This window comes from Lycium barbarum, chromosome 10, assembly GCF_019175385.1.
Source record: "Lycium barbarum isolate Lr01 chromosome 10, ASM1917538v2, whole genome shotgun sequence".
Lineage (NCBI taxonomy): Eukaryota > Viridiplantae > Streptophyta > Magnoliopsida > Solanales > Solanaceae > Lycium > Lycium barbarum.
Genome location: NC_083346.1, coordinates 90478824 through 90500936, shown reverse-complemented (window position 1 = coordinate 90500936; position 22113 = coordinate 90478824). Strand labels below are relative to the sequence as shown.

Below are 22113 nucleotides of genomic sequence, written 5' to 3'. Positions count from 1 at the left end.
GAATTATGAGGAAACAGGCGTGTTCGTAGCGTATTTTTATGTGGGACTAGGTATATGGTATGTGAGCAGATAGCCTCGGGAGTTAGTCAAAAAATCAGATCAAAACGAAAAACTTGGGCCAAGTTTCTGGTGTCTGGTGCCCGCTTTGGCGGCACCGCTGGGGCGGTGGCCCTGCCGCTGAAGTGGTACTAGCCATTTTGGCTTGACCGCTGAAGCGGTCAGGTGGCCACTGGGGTGGGTTAGTTACCGCTACAGCGGTGACGGGCAGTGACTGTGCATTTAATGAGTCTTAGACCCTGATTATTTCATATCTTGATATTGGGGCTTAGGAAGGCTATTCTTGGAGACAAATTGAAGGAAATCTTGGAGGTAAAACCTTGTCTAATCCTTTACTTCTCTTTAATCATAATCATCTTAGACTTTCCCCTTCCTTTTTCAATCCTTAAGAAATGGAATTTGAAGAAAGGTTCGGGGAGATTTTTCTCTAAGAGTATACTTGATAAATTGATGATGTTAAAGTTAAAATGTGATGAATCTAGGCTTAGTAATCATATATCTTTCACTTTTAAGGTTGAATTTCGGATTTGGTGAATTAGGGTTCATATCCAATTTGGGGGTTTTTACTAGAAATCAGATTAGGGGATAATTCTTGAGCTAAATCAACAATTAGTGATGGGATTATGATTACCTAGGACTCAATTTGGTATTTTACTTGTGAATTTCCCGTATCGCCCTTGTGGGCCTGTTTCCCCAATTTCTAGGGTTAAAATGGACCTAATTGATATCATAGCAATATTAGTATCATTATTCATGATTTCTAATTTAAAATTCCATTGTGCTTAGACTACTTTGGTTTTGAGCTTCAGAGAAAGGGCAAGGCGATCGAGTGACTTATTGGTGTTGCAGTTCGGCAATCTAGGTAGGCTATGTTTTACCTTTGGTGAGACATAGTATAGTTAATCACATATTTAGATTATGATGTCGGAGACAGCATGTGAACCTTCGGGTGTGAAGTTAGGATCGATATTACATTAGGTTGAGCCTTGATGTGTGTTGGGACTAGCCACCCCGTTATATGTGTTTGATTGTTTAATTGTGTTGGCTTGATTCCAGGTGTAGTTGGTAGATAGCGAATGTCGCTTATTGTCCAGATTTGGATAGGATTGATATACCCGTTGTTGGTATTTGTACTTTGATACATTATTGGCATACCCACTGTTGGTACTTGAGTTATTGATATATATATATTGGCGTACTCGCTGTTGGTACATGAGTTATTGATATATGTTGGCATACCCACCGTTGGTATTGTGATGTGATACATTGTTAGCATACCCGTTGAGGTACTTGTGATATTGAGCTTGCTTGTTAATGATTGACATATGCATTGCACGCATTCTCTCATATTATCATGCATGGCCGATATCCGCTGATGATCCGGTATCGTTGATTGAGTGAAACTAATATTTGATAAACTCTTTTACTTGAGTGATTGTGAAAAAGGTCGATGTCCGAAGATCCATTCCGGAATCGTTGTTTATATGAAACTGATACTAGATAAACTCTTTTACTTGAGTGATTGTGAGGAGCCAGATGTTCGAGGTTCAATTCCGGAATCGTTGATTTATGAAACTGATATTTGATAACTCTTTTGAGTGATTGTGAGGAGGCCGATGTCCGATGGTTATATTCGGGCATCATTGTGTATGGTCGTTTCCGATGTTATCCCCGATTCGATTGTAATGCATGGGCTCTGCGGCTCCCCCCAGAGTGGTGCTAGTGAGCAATTAGCTAGGGTCCCGTCTGTCTGTTTGGCAAAGATCCGGAATGAGTGGCACTCAGACTTCGCGAGTCACACTGGGTTGTGCTGCCGAGACGTCGATATTTCCGTCTGGAGTACATGTGTGCATATCATTTGCATAGCATGGCACGGCATCGCATTCATACCATTATTGCATTGCATTGCATTGCATTACATTATGACTTGAGTGAGATGTCGTGATGACTGTATTGTGATGGATTGTGTTGTTGATTCTATTGTGTTGATTGTTCCAGGATTAGATATACTTAGACTTATTATCTTGGGGTTAGATACTTACATAGGTGTTGATGGATACTCGGTTACGATTATATTGTTCCATGCGTGGTTGGTTTACTTGTTTACCTACGTTATTTTCTTAATTGTGTTAACTATGCTTAGTCGGCCTATGATGCCTACCAGTACTGTTGTTTGTACTGACCTGCACTTGCTGCATTCCTTTATGAATGCAGAGTATCAGGCCGGATCTACTTCTCTGACTCGTGGTTGATCGACTCCTCAACTTCTACTTGAGTTTTCCAGGGTGAGCATGGCGTCCGTTGACCTCGAAGACTCTTCTATTGTTTATGTCTTACTTTTCCTTCAAGACATGATTTGAGACATTTATGTATTATTATTCAGACCAGAGTCATTCGTATTTAAATGCTCTTGTATGTCCGGACCAGATACTGGGGTGGATTCATTTACTTCCATAGTTATCTATACTATATTAGATTGTGAGACTTAAGTCATTTTACTTCTTCCGCTATTTCATTATATTTATTGATTGTGAACGCTGAGTTAAGGGTTTGCCTATCAAGGTGGGAATGGTAGGTGCCGGCATGGCCTAGGCTAAAATGGGTCGTGACAGGCAGTTAGTTACAGGTTATCTCTTTATCTCACGTTTATTTATTTCTTTATTATGTTATTATTCATGCCTTACATACTCAGTACATTGTTCGTACTGACGTCCTTTCTTTTGTGGACGCTGCGTTCATGCCCGCAGGTAGACAAGGAAAGGGTCCAGATCCCTAGAAGCTTTATCAGCAGATATACAGGAGCACTTCACTATTCCGGAGTTGCAGTTTATCTGTATATTATTTTGTGTTTATATTTGGGGCATGACGGGGTCCTGTCCCGTCCTTATGATCTTCAGTACTCCAGTTAGAGGCTCGTAGACATGTGTGGACTGTAGATATTTCATTAACTTATTAGTGAATAATTTGTACATCATTTGTAGCCTTGCAGGCTTGTTTATATATATGCTTGAGGTGGAATCGAAGAATGCTTCGTAACGAGTTTTATTTTTTAGAATGGCATTTATTCAGGTTGTGTTATTTGATAATTAGAAAAGTGATCCACTGAGATAGATTGGAAGAAGTATGACAAGTGGTGCTCGGTAGGCTAGCTCCGGGTACCCGTCATGGCCCTCTGGTTGGGTCGTGACAATATGCTTATAATATTTCTAAGATAAGAATTATTATGGACATCCTTTGTGTAAGCTCAAAACAATGGAATTATGCGTTAAAAAAGAAAGGGACAACCTTAGGTCAAACCAAGCTATTAAGTAAGCTAACGAAATTTGAGCAGTATTTCCCCTATATTAACTACTTCCTCCAAATTCCAAAACAATTCCCAAACATCACTAACAATATCAACAATAACATAATCAAGATACTACTTGACAAACATATACAAATCCATCCGGAACTTCTTTCAAAAATAAATTCATAAGCCAACAACATCAACATATCAAACTACAACCTTTATACTATGTTTTTCATTCACTTTAAAACATTAAAACCTCCAAAAGCAACTCAATTCAACATATACAACAATCACATATAATCAACATTCTCATTACTTCATCAACAACATCCACCACAAGGTTTATTTCGTCTTTTAACCAATTTAACTTAATACGAGACAATGCTAACGAGATTCTGCACGAATTAACTTAAATCCTTAACCCTAGGGGAAGAATCTTACCTCAATGGACGGGTTAGTCCTTGGCACTAGCTTGAACCAAAACTTCACCTTCACCAACACAATGCCACCATGAACGCGTTACGAGCTTATATGCACTTCCTGAGCCTCATTGATGGCTAACTTTAACACTTTATGACCAAATTTGCATATGGACTTGTAAGAACATGTACCTATGTTGTAGAATGTTCTAGAGTTGGGAAATGATCAAAAAAATGACCACGAGGGGCCTTTTATACTTGCCAAAGTCGGTTCCACCGACTCTGATTTTGCTCTTCGCGTTCGCGAGGCTTTGGCTCGCATTCACGAAGAGCTTCTGACAGCCAATTTGGAAACGTCCATAACTTTCTACTCCGATATGATAACAATGAACGGTTTGCTGCATTCGAAAGAAGACTCGCTGAACTTCAGTTTACATAGGTTATGGATTTTGTAACTCCTCTTATTCTAGGAGATATACCTCTCTAAAGGTGACCCAAAATTTCTAACCCAAAATTTCTATCCAAAAATTCTGCCAAATATTCTCAAATTTTTGACAAACTTATTTTCTTCAATTTTCTTTATGCCGGAACCTTTAGACACTTGCTGGAGACTTTTTAAGAGTACTCCTTAACCTTATAAGGGTTCCATAACCTCTCCGAGCTTACGTTAGTTTACTCACAATGCAAACGACGCGAAATTTTTTGAGGTGTAACAGTTTTGCCCAGCAGGTGGGGCTGGTGTGTGTGTTTGGCTCGTCTGATTGAAGAATACTGGCTGAGGGGCTTGGTATGTGGGGACTGAGTGGGTGGTCCCTGGGACTTGAGCATTTTTAACTGGTGGTGGCATACAGTAAGAGTGACCAGCATGGTTCGGGTTAGCGATGTTTAGTGGCGGGGGTATGGTTCCTGGCTGGTAGACAGGAAAATGACCAGGCACTGTGGAGTTTAACGAGAGAAAGGGAGGAGGGGCCTTTTTTCCTTTAGTGATGCTCTTTTATACGTCGGTTGCTTCCCTTCTGGCTACCTTTTCTTAGAGAGTAGCGATGGTAGTTAACAATGTTGCGATCATATCCTCCTGGGATGCGGCCTCTTGTGAGTCTTAGGTGTCCCAGTTGCGGAGAGCGAGCTCATTTCTTATTTCTTCGGGAGTACCAGTCATTTTGTGCTTTCCTTTGTCAGAGAGGGATGCTAACGTGGCTTTGGATCTTGTGAAATATGCTAGCTTTCAATATCACACTAATCGGCCCCTTTCTATAAGGCAAAAATAACTCAACTGTAAAGAAGGTTAGTTTCCGCACATCAATTATAAAGGAAAAATATCAAATATGGGTATTTAAAGCACAAGTAGCACATAAGATCGTATATTGAAGCTTGAGTAATCTTGATCTGATGTTCTAAAGTCTTGGATATCGTGGGCTTTTATGTCCGAGTGGATTTTGGTTTGGCGGTCTCACAGATGACTGAACACAGCGAACCTTTGGGCTTGTCATTTGAGCGAACGGGGAGAATTCATGATTTGAAACAGGAAGGGACCGAGTCTTATGTAGACTATCTACGTATCCCGCTGTGGGAAATCAGGCCCTACGTAGTTCGATTATAAAAAAGGATATACATTTCTTCCTAAATATCCTTTGACTAATCCTAGCTACAGACATCCCCAGACCAGGCCCGACTAGGGCTTCCCGCGTATCTCTCCATTGGGACATCAGGTCGGCGCGGTTCCTTTACATTTTTATGAGCGTGGGGGTAACATTTGTGCAAAAGACGGGACACCTAATATCTACCCAAAGTATAGTTCCTGCAAGCCGTTGTCCTTATGAACTTGCTTTCTCATGTCGAATCTTTCTTCGCTCAGAACCATAGTAGGAGCAGGACCAAAATATGTCCGGTCCGGATCATATTTTCAAGTTCGAGCTTGAAAGCATGGCATCCTTCAATATCATGTCCCCTGGCTCCAGTATGGTACATGCAGAACCTATTTCTGTTAGGCCCTGACGGAGCGGGCTCGTACATAGGTTCCATAAGCCTAATTTTGTTCAACGAAGACAAAGTTGAGAAGAACATATGACTCTTCAAAAATAGTGAAATTGTACGGCCATACTTGGGTCTCGGGTGTAACTCCCTCTCCTGGGGTGATGGGGTCATGGACCAGAAAAGTATGTGGCCCCCATAAAATTTTGATGATTTTGTCGTCTATGAGACTAACAATCCTCCTTCTTAATGCTAGGCACTCGTTCAAGGTGTGCCCTGCCTGATTGAGATGAAACAGGCATCTTTTGTAGGCGTATACCAAGTCAGGGACCGACAATCTAGCCTTAGTGGTGCAATCCATCCCAGCGGCCATCATTTTCTTGAATACCTCCTTACAAGTGACGGGCAACGGAGCTGCCCTGAATGGAGAAGATCGAGCTTTGAAGGCTATGCTCCATGGAGCTGGCGCGGGGAGATTTGCCCTTCCAAAGTTCTCCGAAGCCACAGTAGAGGCGGCAGGCATCAGCATGGGTGAAGGCGCATAGAAGTCTGATCCCTCATAAGTGGGGACATAATAACTAGATTCGTCGTCCGCGTCATTTCTTTGGAACTCGGGGAACATATCAAATGGGTTTTCCCCTCCTTCAACCCCTACGTCGACAGGATCTTCCATGTCTCGAGGCTCTTCCTCTTCTTCTTCCTCCGGCTCTTCTTTCTCCTCCGGCTGTTCTTGCTCAACGGGTTCAGGGTCCTCTTCCCGGGGCTCTGCTCCCTCCTGCAGTTCTGGTGCGAACACCCATGGGTCCGAACCGGTCCCTTGTTCTCTGTTGGTTCCCTCTGGGGTTCCTTCCCTGGGTGTTACAGGCCTTCTTTCTAGTGGTATGTAGTTCAGCACCAACTCCCTCACCTCTTCGGGGACATTTTCATAATACTGTTCTTGGAGAATGCCCTCCGATGGGTTCCCAACCATGTCTAGTAGTCCGTCTACCTCCTCAATCTTTTTTCCTATTTCTTGGAGGTGTTTCTCCATCTGCAGCACTTTGCCTCGTAGCGTCTCAGCCTTCTCTCTTAGAGTACGTGCTTCTTTCCCACCTTGGTTTGCCATCGCAAGTCAACCTTTAGTGGAGATAAGTTTAGGTAAGTTTCAAACCTCATGGTTTTTCTTTCGGGTATGTAGTTTAGATTATTGGATCAATGGTACTCAAGATCAATACACGATCATACACATAGCAGGTAAGCATACGGAACACGTAGCAGATAAGCATGTAATTTACAATCATTTATACTACTCGCGTTCCTAAGGCCTCTTGAGTCAAGGCTTTCCTAGTTGTTTAAAATATGTAAGTGCCATTTGTGAAGGTGAACCATTTCCCCGGAAAAGCCATCATAATTGATAGTAATAGTAATATCTTTTCCCATAGGGATTACAAAAGTGATGGCAAAAGCCAACATGGGGCTTACATATATATAAAAAAAAATCAGCAATCAAGGAGGTCCTCCGGAGGCTGATGTCGAGGCTTGGTTCGTTTTGGCCTTCTTGACCCTTCAGAGGGTAGTTTGGATACGAAGGCGTGCTTGATAGACCTCCATTCTAACAATCACCGAGTCTATTTCTTCCGGGATTCTAGCTAAATGCTCGTATGTACCTTCTAAGCATTCTTTCATGCGTTCCTCTTCTTGGGATTCCTGAGGAGGTGCAGGCTCTGGCACAGGTATGAGAGCCAAGTGTCCCTACAGCCATGCACGATACCCAGGGTTGCACCCTGCTTTGAACCTGTCAGGAACCAGAGTATCTGGGCCCCAGCTCACACGGTCATTCCATTCCCTGAGGATCACCCAAGCGTGCCTGATTTTCTGTTCGGTGTGTTCAATGATGAATTGCTCGAAGTTTCCTACCAGAGGTATCACTTGCCTCCTGCCGAATGATCTTAAAACCTTGGACGGATAGTGAGGACGGATTCCTCGAACCCCGACTAGCGGCACAAATAGGAAATTCTTGCCTCGGACTACAAGAGTCTCGGATATAAAATCGGGGAACATCCAACGGATCTGATCTTCAGTCAAGTCGGTGAAGAATTCAGCCCAGGAATTTTTGGACATATACCCGATATTTGGACAGTAATTCACGAGGCGGTCTATCCGATTCTGTCGACTCCAACCCTGAACCTCTTTGGCCATGTTAAGGTGTTTGATAATCCACCATTGCAGCAACATATTGCACCCTTAGAAGTATCGGAAGCGATTTCGGCATTTGTCAGAAGCTCGGAAGATGTCAGCCAATATGATGGGTGCCAGGTCGAAATACCTCGTCTCTTGATCCTTGGTTTTCTTGTGGAAGATTTTATGGGCCAGGTATATCACCTTGGTGTCTATGGCCAATGACTCATCTTGTGGAAAAACCATAATGCCCAACAAGGCTATAGCAAAGGCTAAAGGTCTAGCAGCTTCCCACTCTCCCCGGCTCCTGAATTCTCTTTGATATAGGGTGTATCCAGTAACATCTCCGAACCTGCGGTATAGATCCCTGAAGGCTACAGTAGGCCCTTGTGCCTACGACACTTCGGTCAGAGAAAGAAATCCCATAATCTGGCTGATGGTGGGCTTGTGTGGGAACAACAGATTGTGGTCCGGCTTGTGTCGCCTCCTCAGACAGGTTCTATTGCTGTATATAGCGTCCCTAATCTCTTCTAGGGTAGGAGTCATTTCAATATCACCGAAAGGGAACAACATTTCTTTATCATCCCAAAAACCCGCCAATATTTCTATCAGCTCTAGGCGACCTTTCATCGTCATAATGGAGGGCAAGTGTCCTAAAGTACAGTTGATCGTTCTCTAGTGAGCATCCCCCAACCATTCATACCAGGCCCTCAACAATTCTGGAGCCTCAGTGATGATGTCGAAACGTATTCTTCGCTCCATCTACAAAACAAAACACGGTTAAGATTCCCCCCATCCCCATAGGATCAATGGTTCATCACATAGGCACAAATATGTTTCCACATAACACATAAATGAGATGCGGTGTTTTTTCGGGTCATAGACCGTCCGAACACAGGGTAGTCACTCTTAATGAGCCTTAGGTAGGTCTGAGATACCCAAGGCCCGTCTAGGTATAAATGCTCTAGTTCAGTAGGGCTTTAGCATAGATCTATCCTAGTTTTTCTAGAGTGGTTTTTCACGAATAACCGGGAACCCGAGCGAACAATTGGGGCTGAACCGTTAGGGGTGTTGGATGACTGCGTACCAACCCCGCCTCATAACAGTTCCAAGAGAAAATATTGGTTTTATAGTGAAGGAACGACCGCGTGCTCCGCGAAGTCGCCGTTAGAACAAAGTGTAAAACAAATGCCAGGAGTTGCGGAGTTATGATATGCATGCAATGACAGTTAATAATTGCGGGCAAAGTAAACGCATAAGCAATTTATAACAAATATACTCATATTATACTGGAATCCTTATGGTTAGAACCTTTAAGTCTCCAGCGGAGTCTCCATATGTTGCGGTTCGCTTTTTCACGTGGGTTTAGGGCGTAAAAAGGCTACTACGAACTCGTTGACGCTTTTTCGGATTTGTTTTGAAAAAGAGTCGCCACCTAGTTTTTAGGAAATTAGGAAAACCAGTTGTGAAGGGTTTATTCAAATACCGTGAAAAAACCTTCGCAATCCAGAGTTCTAGGTAAGGGTTCTGATGATGCCCTGGGGAAGGTGTTAGGCACCCCAGTATTGAGGATCCGACTATACGATTGACCTTCAAATTCCAGTATATGAGTATTTGTTTAAACTGCTTATTTTGTGTTTATTTTCCCGTAAAAAAAACTGTCATAGAGAGTTTTTTGCATATCACATTTTTTGGAAGAATTTAAATATATCCCCTTTATTTATAGGGTATCGTAGTTTCGAATTTATTATATCCGAGTGTAAATAGTTTCCTTTTATATATAAGGAATAAGTATAAGTTTGTAAAGAAGAGTAAAAGAAAAGTTATTATTTTTTGTAAGTTACTTATTTTGTACTCATACACCGGGGCCCGGATTAACTCGTGTTGGTACGTTTCAGTCTGATCCGGAACTTTATATTACGCGTAGATTGTTTAAACGTTTATAAAGGAATTTTTATGTTTGAACGAGTATATCTTGTCTAAAAATGTAAGCTAATTTGGGCCAACTTTGGGCCAAAACAGTATTTTTTGCGCTAAATATCCTTCATTTGTCTCTATTTTCTAGAAATGGGTTTTCATATATTAGTAGGAAAAATCCAATTTTTGAGTCAAAAACTTGATCCTATATTTTGTCAAAAAAGGTTTTTCACTTATTAATACAAGTTAAAGCCAATTGCGTTACATTATTCTATTTAAAACAAAACTGATTTTTGGAAATTCAATCATTAAGCTAATTAAATTCATTTTTTGTGAAAAGTACTTCTATTATATAAGAGCGGGATTGCCATTCAAACATAGAAAATTAATGGTGATTCGTTTTTCTTTGAAAGCAGTTTTTTGCAAAGATCTCGGTTTTATACTTTAGTTGTAAAAAGGCATTATGTTTGAGTGCATGGTTTTGAAAAAATCGTGTATGGGGACCTAAAGTCGACTAAACGGCATAAGAATCGTTGTCCTAAGACGTCTAATTCCAATCATAAGGATTTTCCACTATAATATGAGTTTGAATACACTTTTTACGAGTACACCAAGTTGGGAATGAGTCTACAAATAAATATAAAGAGACTAAGTTAGACTAGGGGCGTACCAAGCCCCTAGCTGGCCATTTTCACCCATTGCTGAGCCTTCTGCGCGCCTTGCTATCTTCTTTGTCTTCCCGGACTCTATATTGAACTAGTATTCCCACTTGGGTGGGTGGTTTTATGCATTTGTGACCTGAGCGGCCACGTGGTAGGAGGAGGAGGAGGAGGAGGAGAGAAAACGAAAACACCGATTAGTTTATAATTGCTGAACTTATCACTAAGGTAAATGACTAAAGTTATAAACACACACACATATCTATAAGATAAAGTATACGCACATACACACATGTATATAAGGCAATCCACACTTGATCCATACTTACCCCTTCGCCTACTCCAATAAAGTTCAAATTATCCTAAGACTTTAGAAATGGCATGGGGACTAGGTCTTGATCCCGTATTTCCGATGTCGCACAATTTCCAAGGGGTTTTGAGGAACCCCAGGCATGGCTAACACCGGGAGATTAAGACAACCTCGAATTACCACACTTGGCCTTAGATTTATTTGGGCCTTTTTGAGAGAGGACAGAGAGAGCACAGAGCCAGAAGTGCTATGGACATACAAGTAACATGCTAGGAGTTGGTGCAATTTCAATAAGCAGCCAGGGAGCAATATACAAGTATACACACTGAAGCAGACATTATGGAGAACTTTGATGTCACAAAATGGCACTTGACAAATCCAAACACAATTTATTTTGAAGGGGCAAAGGCAAGCAACACCAGCAGTTGCAAACAAAGGCAAAAGGGAAGAAAACAGGCAGTTGCCCAGGACAAACAAGACAAGCCAAAAATACGTGTATAGGCTCAAACAATTAAGCCAGATGACAGCCAATCTCAATAAATACTTGTATAAGCATCTCGTGTCCAGCAAATGATAGCCACCCTCAACCAGTTAAACCAAATATGACTAGACTTAGGCAGGTATGTCAAGTATGCACACTAAAGTGAGAAGAGGCATGTTTAAATTTATTTAGAGGAATGTGAACATCAACCATAATCACAGACTCAAACAAATTGAAGAGAGTCAAATAAGTACTACAGGGTGATAGCTATGTCATGGCATCACAGGGATGGGGAAGGGAAAACCAGGTTGATAACCAACTCAAAACATCAATGCAGAGCTAAGTGGAGTATGATTTCATATAGTAAGGATGCAGAGGTGAATACTCTCAAGTATGAGGGAGGACAGTAGCAGACTCATCATGGATTTGGAGTTAACAATGGCACTGCAGCTTGGCTAAGAGCTCAACACACTCATGCAGGCAATACAAGGATCAAGTTCTAGTCACAGGATGCATAACCAGGTGTAGGTAATAGTGCCAAGCAAGATGGAGTGCCTTGAAGGTCATGAGATCATACACACATATACAGCAGCCAAGATAAGATCAAAGCATAATCATAAAAAAAAAAAGTTTCACTCCACAGGTGCAAATAAGGAAAGTGTCAATGGAAATGTCACATAGGTATAGGGTAAGTAAAACACAAGGCTGGGGACTTCAAATGCTCACAACAATTTGGTCCTAGCTGTATGCCATGGAAGGGGGGCAAGACAGAGTATCAGCAAAGAAGCAACATACACAGTCATAGACAAATAGGGGTTCAAACAATATTTCAGACCAATTTCAAACAAACAAGGCTAGGAACCTACAAACCTTTCAGACAAAAAGGATTTTTTTTAAAAAAGGGAGAAAAGTATAGATCACATAGCACTCAGACTGGGCAGATATTTGCAGTAGCTTATTTGGTTCTAGGTATATCTTTCCTTCCCTGTTAGACATGTTAGACTGTTCTCCCCTACTTTTATTTAAACATAGGCCACTTAAAGCTGTCCTGAACCTAACTTGATATGACAACCTTTAGAAGAACCTTTTAGACTTAATCACATCATAGCCACTCAACCCACATGTCCTACTGAGGAGCAGTCTAACAGATTTCCACATTTTTTACCATAAATAGAAACAACCAAACAAAAGGCACAACTAAGTGAGACATCTTGTTCAAGTTAAGGCTCTTCCCCCATAATCAACCCCCTTTTAAAACCTTTGTTTCAATATACCTTATTACAGCCCCAAAATGCCAAGTTTTATCAAATAGACAGGGTTTAGGTAAGATAACAAGAATCAGGCCAAACAAATTGCCAAGTACAATAAGTAGGAATCCACAAAGAGCACACATGACATTTTTTTCCAGTTTTGGAATAAAACACCATTAGAGAAATAACATGGCCTGACCAGGTCCAACACATGACAACTTCAAGCTATCAAACAGACCAAATCATTTGAGGGAAGACAATGTGATACCTAGTCTGAGTCCAATTCTACTTAGACTTTTCAGCCTCTCCAACAAGTGTATGACTAGGTAAGGCATTAGCAACCAGGCTGAGGCAGAGCCTTTACCATTTTTGACACATAACCATATTAAACAAACAACAATCATGTTGGGTTCACACATAGGTAAGCTTAACTTTCTAATGAAACTTGTGATCAAGCAGTACAGACCATGATCCACTGATTCAAGTTACCAAACTCCTAACTAACATATAATCACACAGGTCAAACAATGATCAGACTTGACTCAGCCTAGCAAGCTTCTAACATGACAGGACCTCACTCTTCCCATGACACATGTGATCAAGCAAGACAGACTATGATCATCTGGATTCAGGACATCAAACTCTCAACCAACATATAATCACATAAGACAAGCAATGACCAAATTAGGTAACCTACTTCAAATAGACCTCTTAGCCCTTCCCTTTATTAGTCCCAGACTAAGACAAAGCTCCCACTAGTAAATAACAGGACACAAGGCAAATCAGGTTACTCAAAAGAGCTTGTGACTTCAAACTAACCTTATGAACCTGATTTATATTACATGAGATACACAGGACTAGACCATTCATGACTTCAACAGACCCATCTTGACCTTAATTCACAACACAAAACTTGTACTAAGCAATAAACAAGCATGAACCACAACCTAGACCCTTACATAGAACACTTAAAAATACTTAGACAGTCATGATAAGACAGGAAAATTCAAATAAAGAAATCCACATTAGAAAAACTCTCTTAACTCAGACTATGGTCCCAAGCTACCTTCAAAGGTTTTCAATCACAACTAAACGGCCAAGGGCACAAGTAGGGAATCTAAATGGAAATATAAGTGAGACAGGTCCATTAGCTTAGTATTATAGCCTATGTTAAGTGCTAGAAAAAAAAAGGATCAAACTAGTTGTGCAAAGCATGAACAAAGATCCAGACTAAGAAGTTAAGTCAAAACAATCTAATCAGTTTGAAAATTATTCTACAAATCACATGAGACTCCCTAATTGAATAAAATGCATACAAGATCAAAAGGGAATCACAAAAAGTACATCGAGTTTGAGCTTTGTTTTGAAACCACGGGCAATTACATGGACTAGGCACAATGTGGACACCAAGACTAAGAAGAAAAAGGAATGAACCAAACATATTGACTTGGACATCTTATCCTAGACCATACACACGCCTTAACTAGATATAGTGCAAGCAGAACCAAGATATAAAGGATGACCAGCTAATACACTAACTCACACCCCATCATAGACCACGCAATTATGCTACCTAAACATCACACCAAACAAGAACTGAGCATACATAATCATAACTACTTAACCTTCATGACAAACTCTCACATATTCCTATCAACTAAGCACTACATAAGCAGGATTCAAGCAAAGAAAACAATGAAACTAAAATGCCACCTTGAACAGAACCTTCATTAACTAAACTACTAACCTTAAAACACAACATAAAAAAATAAACTACAGCACTACCCTAACTAGAATCTTACGAACTAAACATGACATAAAATAAGTAAAGGCATTAAACTAAAAGGTATTTACCTTTTGTGGGTGCAACTGGGGCACAAGTGATGGATTAGGAAGCCTTTATGCTCCAACTCCCAAGTCAGGCCACCACAGACACCAATAACAATAAAAAAAAAAAACACAAATTTTAGAACTGGAAACTTAAAGAAATTTAAGCTTAAAACGAAATTTTTGACTTTGAAACTCTCAAGACTAAAAATGGCAAATCTTCAGTCTATATTTGGTTTTCAACTCCTCTATTCGAATGAATAGGAGAATGGCTTTGAAAACTCCCACTACCAATGTGGGACTTGCAAATTTATGCTAGTCCTACTCACAAACTCAAACCTACGGCCCAGATCTTGTGGTACAGCAACGATATCAACGGCTTACAAGCCTTTATACCAACATTAATGGCAGAAAAATAAAAGGGAAGGGGAGTCGTACCTTTAAGGGTTCGTTTGGCCCGATTTTGTGGAGAGAAGGATGAAGCATTGAATGCTTTGCCTTCTTTCTTCACTCCACCAGTTATTTGAGATGGGACGGGACCATAAAAAGAGGCGGGGGGGGGGGGGGGGTAGGTGGTGAACAGGAAGCGGCGCTAGGTTTCACCCTAGCCGCCTCTCCTCTTCTTTATTTTCAAACAGACCCCTAGGGTCTTTTTAAAATTATTGTAGTGTTTGAATTTTGAAAATAAAATTAAAATTTATATGTCAATATAATATATTTTAAGAAAATTCGTTCAAACAAGATATACAAATAGATTTGTAATATAAATTTTAAAAGAAATTCAAAGGCTCAATGAGTCTTTAATTTATTAATAGGTAAACTACAAAATCGAATTTACAGCATACAAAATTGCAACAACTTTTCTCTAATTTTATAAACTTAAACTAGAAAAAGAAAAATCAATTTAACAAGTCTTCAACTTTAAATCTACATATTCTCAACTGTTTTCGTTAATTCATCCATATTAACATTAGGAGGAATTGACTCAAATTTTTTCATAATCGACATCTTCATACATTAGAGTTGATTGTGCCGATGGATCTCTAGTGACATTATATCTTCAAGTTCTTTTTCTTCTCTTGGATCTTGTGCTCTTTCTTGGTTTCTTCGCTCCGATCTAATCCAATCTCTAATAGAACATTCATGGTGTTGCTACCCAATGAGGGTCAGTTGTCTTCGAGCTGTTGTCTTCCTTGGCTAAATGCGTTTTTTAATGGAACAATTGACATTGGAACATTTAACACATCTCTATCCATTGTTGAAAGAGCGAGATATTTCCTTATGTTGTTCTTCCATCAATCCAGCGTACTAACTCCATTTCTGAAGGGCTCTAGCATCTGTCCCAGATAAAAATGAAGCTAATCAAAATTTGTATTTCTTTGTTGGATAGGTGTTGTTTGAGACCAAACAGATAAATTATCTATACCTATGTTAGTGTGCCTATCTTTTAAAAGATGATGCCTCGTTAGAAAGATCACGTGGGACAGGAGTCGGTGTAACATTATCAAGTAATATATAACAATGATTATATACATTGCAAGTGATCATTCGTATCACTCATAGCCTTAAACATACATGGTTCTTCGCCATTTTCAATTTCTAAATAGACATATACAATACGGGTCAATTCTGACATATTTGCAAATTTAATACAAGGATTTAACAGACCACCAATTAAGTAAATAGGAGGAATAGGAGAGAAATACGTACTTTTTAAAAGTTAATATCATACCAGCAACAACATATGTGTAGTCTTCTTTAGTCTTATATGATTTAAGCAAAACAGAGAGACCTGCTATATATGCTAAAATATTAGAAACTATAGGATAATAAGCACCGAAAAATTCAATAGCAGCTAAATAAAAAATTTCTAAAAAATTAACAACATCTTCAAATTTGACCCAATCATCATCACTCAACACTAACTTAGGGTCCCTTCGGGGACATCCGATAAAATTGGAACGATACAGAGAAGATTAGCATGGCCCTTGCGCAAGAATGAGACGCACAAATCAAGAAATGGTTCAACACTAACTCAGGATATCTAGTAGCAAATTGGTTAAAAGTTATACTAGTAGAATTTGCAAGTCTTTAAGAAATTATAAGTAGAATTCTACCTAGTGTCTATTTCTTCAGGCATAGATCTTGGTACAAGGCCATTATCCTCACAATTTATTTTAAATACCCTAAGTCTAGCTTTTCTATTATTTCCTTGAATAAAACCAAGTACATGTCTAATTTCCTCAATCACAGGCTCAAAGAAATAAAAACCATCTTTAACAATTAAATTATAAATATGACAAGCACACCTAACATGAAATATTTCAGGTAAGGGGGAGAGAACTCAGTTTTTAAATTAAACTTGTGATAGCAGATGTGTTGTTAGACACATTATCAAATGACATACATAAAATTTTGTAATAAATGAGACAATATCATATATAAATTTTGTAGTATGTCTACGGTCTTCATCATATTGAAAAGCTATAATACGTTTTTGCATGTTAAAATTTTCTGCTATCCAATGACAAGTAATCTGAAGTGAGAGAAGCTCTACTAGAAAGATATGTAAATATGTAGATAATAATTATATTGTCCATGAAGTCTAAAATTATTAGATCTGCAAGTAATTCTAGAAATACCGCTAAATATAGGATTATAAATTTTTTGTATATCATATTATTATAAAAATGGGAAGATCTTAAGTGAAAAGTTATATTACACAAATGCACATAAAAAATTAATTGACATTTTTATCCTTCAATCAAAAACTACTCCTTTAATATTTTGTACAAAAAATGTAAACATACATTTAAATAAATGTCAATTATCAGAAGACAATGAATCAACCACAGTTATGTCCCTTGCACGTCTCAATTAATTTGAAGAAGTTATTACAAGACAAGTCATTTATGTAATGACCTTACAGTTTCAGAGTTCGATTCTTCATATTCCCATACATGTATTAGTACGTTATTTTTACAACTCAGTGTTTCGTGATTGATCAGAAAAAAAATTCGTACGTTATTTTTACAACTCAGTGTTTCGTGATTGATCAGAAAAAAAATTCAGATTGCCAAAAGTTCTGGGTAGAGTAATGTTATATATATATCTAAAACATCATCACATAAAGAAACAATCTCAGATGATGATGATTTTACTACAACGTCAAAGATAAGTTCTAGATCTTCGACTTTGCGGATGCCTTTGGCATCCATTTCCGGTATTCTATACTCTGAACTAATCACCCCTGGCTGCACATTTGCCATAAAAAATACGCTATTCAGACTTTCTTTCTCATTTCCAGTAGCATAAAGGCACAACTCTAATTGAACTTGTATGAGGTTTATATTTTCTTTAATTTTTTTCCTTTAGCGACCTCTGAAATTTTAACTTTTCATATTTCTTTATCTCGATCTCTACTTTTTTGTGTCTTTTTCTTCTGTGGGTTCACTCGGGACTTATTTTACTTTCATTTTATGTGAAGAAAGAGTAATTACTAGTCTATTGAGAGATTGGAAATCATTTTAAGGATATTATCTTATAGGGTATCATTAGGGAAAAAAAATGGAATGGTATAATATGAATGTCCTAAAGTCGGTAATATTAACAGGACCTTCCCAAGAACAAATAATATTAAGGTAATATGATTCCATACTTTTGATTATATAGCAAATTATATTTCCTTTACGTACAAGTCTAATCTCATTACTGGTATCGGGAGATTACGCAAGAGCAGATAGACAATTCGTCAAAACCATATTTGTAACGACCTGTTAGGTCATTTTGACTATTTTGACAATTTTACCCCTATTGACCCTTTCCCAAGCTTCATTAGAGTACATTTGACTGGTGGGATGGGTGGCGCGATTCCTGAGGCTTTCAGATGTGATTTGAGTGGGAAAATAGAATTTTTGGGAATTCTTAAGTGAATGGATGTAATGACCCGCCCGGTCATTATTTAATACTTCGCAAACCCGTACCCAATCTAGGCCTAAGATATTATAAGGGAAGCCCTATGGGGTGTATAAATGATTAATAGTTGGAAAAATCAGTTTTTGGAAAAGAGATAAAAATCGTGAGCCGGGGTAAAATTTGGTCCGCCGCAGCGGAAAGGAGTCGCTACAGCGGTCTCACCGTAGCGAGACATGGTCTGCCGTAGCGGTATTGCCGTAGCGAGCCCGATGTCCGCCACAGCGGACATCACGGACCAGTGAGCGCGTTTTTCCTTACTTAGTTTTATATTTCACCCTCCTTTTTAACAAAAGACCCTTCAAGGCTGCTATTAGGTTTTACATGAAGAAAAACGCTTGACACCAAGAAAAAAAAAAAAAAGGCTCTTCCAATATTCTTCACGTCTTCTCTATCAATTATCATCTCCCGTGAAGTTCGGCTATAGGCTAGGAAGGTGGATACTTCATGGAAGTTCAAATAGCTGCTCGTCATCGAGGTAGGGTACGGTTTACTTGAGTTAGACTTTGATTAGTGAGTCATATATACGTGTAGAATTTACTGGAGAAAGCATGATTAGGTCTTCGGACATGGAGTTCGGGGGTGAGGATGTGACCTAGAGATGAAAAGGCACATTTGACCGAGGGTGAGGATGTGACCTAGTTTATAGGCTCGAGGTCCGAGGTTCATTCCGGAACGAGTGGTACATTGACACCATGGGTCCCCTGCAGGTCATGACTATTGAGCAAAGACACCAATTAGCATGTATGTACAATTTGTGTGTTGGGCCTTTGCATTGCATTACATACATTCATACCCTCATGTTTGCATGTTACTATTCTACCATAATTTGTATTATGCATCCCCATAAAATGTGTTGAACTGTCTGAGAAATTCTGATCATGCATGAAGGGTTGACGTAAAAATGAATTATTAAGTTCCGGGATTTCTGTGATAAGTTTGCTGGATTCCGATAGTAGACGTCAGTGGAAGTAATGAGACAAAGACTAATTACTCAGCCCTAAAGGAATATATAAAGTAGGACTATACATGACTAGTTGGGTAGTTGGTGTTACTATTGTAGTAAGGGCACGAGAATAACCAGGAGTTAGAGAGGTGCGTTCGTATTAGTGTAGTTGTCTATATTGGGAGTCGTGAAGGTGTACGTTGACTTATCTGTTTATCTTATTGATTTTATATTGTGTGGCGTGAACTAATCTTAGTCAACCTATGATGCTTACCACTATATGTGGTGTACTGATACTACTCTTGCTACGTCCTTTTTGGGTGTAGATGTGTTGCAGCTTATTACTTGAAGTTTCTCCTAGTGGATTACCAGACATCTTCCTACAGCCTTGCTCATCTCATTCCAGGTAGAAGCTGTGTCGTTTATTTTGGTTTAATTCTTATGTAATAGGGGCTCTTGTACCTGTCTAGACTAGATCCCGAGAAATTTTTCAGTTTTCTTGTATTGATAACAGAGTCATTATGTCACGTCCCAAAATACTCTCTAGACATGATTGGCACCCAGCACACACTACCCGCCAGGCGAACCATATCTCATATCAATAGTCATTTACGAAAGCATTAAAAGAAAACAAGTGTCAGTCCAATGACATTATTAATAATAAAATACAAAATAATCATCAACCAAATCCATTATCGACTAATGAAAGCCAACCAATGCTAAGATAAAAGAATTACTAGCCCAAATTCACACTAAGACCATGGAGCATCTAACAGAGTTACATGAGTTTGAATGTCGGGCATGTAAACCCAAATATAAAAGAAATAACTAGAAGTAAACTAGATAAAGTTAAAATGGTTGCCTCCACGAACAATGTGGTGGCTCATCTCAGCAACAGAATCCACTCACGAAATCTTCAATCACCAGCCTCGTTCTCAACGACGGTATCTGCATGGACATGCAGGTAAGGAGTGAGTTATACATAAATATAACCCAGTAAAATCCTCAACCTGCCACTTTAAATACCCCTGGAATAAGTGTTAGAAAATACAAACACACAACAAGCACAAAAAATATTATGCACATGAATATATCATTATATAATATCAACCAAGGTCCAAACCACTATTTATCAAGTATATTATATATCTCAACATAATTTACACTAAGGACCTGTCACAAACGACAGTTAAAGAATTAATCAACATCCTGAATCCACGGCAACATACACAATGCGCCAAATATGTGAGGAAGCATAGACAATGCTAAGGGAAGCATACACAATGCCCCAATATCATCAAGAAGCATACACAATGCCAAGGGAAGCATACACAATGCCCCAATATCATGGCTCACAGCTGTATCACATCACAAAAAAAATTATAAAGAGAGTTTTAGAGTATTTGAAAATAAAGTATATGCGGTTGGCCTTAAGGACCACCGATTCTGCCAAGTACACGCTCGCCCCAACATATGGACCAGGCAGACAAAACATATTTTTAAAACGAGTTTTGAAAAGCAAGTACCCAAAGCTTAAAGTCTCACTTACCTCGCTAACGACAAGTTCCTCAACCTTGCAACGTCTAGAACACCAACCAAACGGCCTCCAATGGCCTCAATCTATGCAAAAAAATTGATTACTTATGTCAATTATGCTAGTCAGGGTCAAATCTCAATATTCCTAACTTCCAGAATTAGAGCTAAATCCCGATATCTCAATCTGCTCTCAATGTGTAATGCACTTATTCACTGTATTAATATTTCATTCCCAACGTAATGATTATAACGTATTAAAAATAAAGAATATAACATAAGCACTGTATGTACTTTTGAAGAGTGCTTTGCATATTTACATAACGATTTCTTCTATAGAATTAACTTTTGATCTAACCAAAACATTCACCCATCATTACCTAATCATTTTGTTTCCAAGTCATCATCACAACAATAATTATGTATTCTAATTGAATTTGGTAGAAACTGAATTGCATCAGTAAAAGAACGGGTTTGCACAGTGGCCTTTTAAGAATTCAATACTTTAATTCCACTAACTCTTCAATTATTGCCAAATCAATATAAGATATAAATAATACCCCAATTTCATATACTAATCCCATAGAATAGGAAGATACCTGCTCGTTAGGTTTCTAAAATTTTGATTTAAATGGATAGCCAATTTCGTTCAGCTATTAGGAAGCAAAGGTATTCACCTTAAACTTCTCAAACTTTCAAGCCACCGTAAGAATTGAATAACCACCCCTGCTTGTTCTTCTATAAATTTTGTGCCGCCACTATTCAGGAAACCCCTCCGTTTTGAATACATATATTTTTTTTCCTACTAAACTAAGATCACCGGTTATAATCTTTACCCCTAGGCCAGCTCACGCTAACTTGCAATTGGTGGGCTTGGCCCGCTTCTGGTCTCTTTTAACAGATTTCATTTCTATGTTTTTGGCCCAATAACTACAACTAAATTAATTTCCAAACCCAATATATATATATATATATACACACTATGTTTTAAGTAATTGCTTGCTATTACGAATCTGTTACTCTTAGTATATGGTTATTCTCTTAACTTCTTAATAAACTCGATGGATTAACCTGTAAATTCCTAGGTGCTAAGAGGCCGTTAAAATGTCCAAAATTGATGAAGGACTAACTGTTGGCCATGACCGGGGTGTGGTTAAAGAAGAAGGTTATTAAGAACAAAGGTTAAGAGAAAGAGATGAACAGTGAAACAAGATTCATGACTGGACAGAGTCCAGATTATTAAAAAAAAATCCTTTGTATGACCTCGGATCACGAGTTGCACGAAGTCCATGTACCACTCGCTCTGAAATATGACCTCGGATTAC

General features: G+C 39.0%; 1 long non-coding RNA gene and 1 other non-coding gene across 2 annotated transcripts; one reads left to right on the top strand and one right to left on the bottom strand.

The window, feature by feature from the left end:
• Nucleotides 1-16268: 16268 nt before the first annotated feature.
• On the top strand, nt 16269-16371 carry LOC132616279 (U6 spliceosomal RNA). The gene has a single exon (XR_009573071.1). It is a non-coding gene; the product is annotated as a U6 spliceosomal RNA (small nuclear RNA).
• A 3527-nt stretch (nt 16372-19898) lies between these two features.
• On the bottom strand, nt 19899-21631 carry LOC132614905 (uncharacterized). The gene is made up of 3 exons (XR_009572491.1): nt 21388-21631; nt 20805-20875; nt 19899-20203 (listed from the first exon to the last, which is right to left on the bottom strand). It is a non-coding gene; the product is annotated as an uncharacterized LOC132614905 (long non-coding RNA).
• Between the last annotated feature and the right edge of the window lie 482 nt (nt 21632-22113).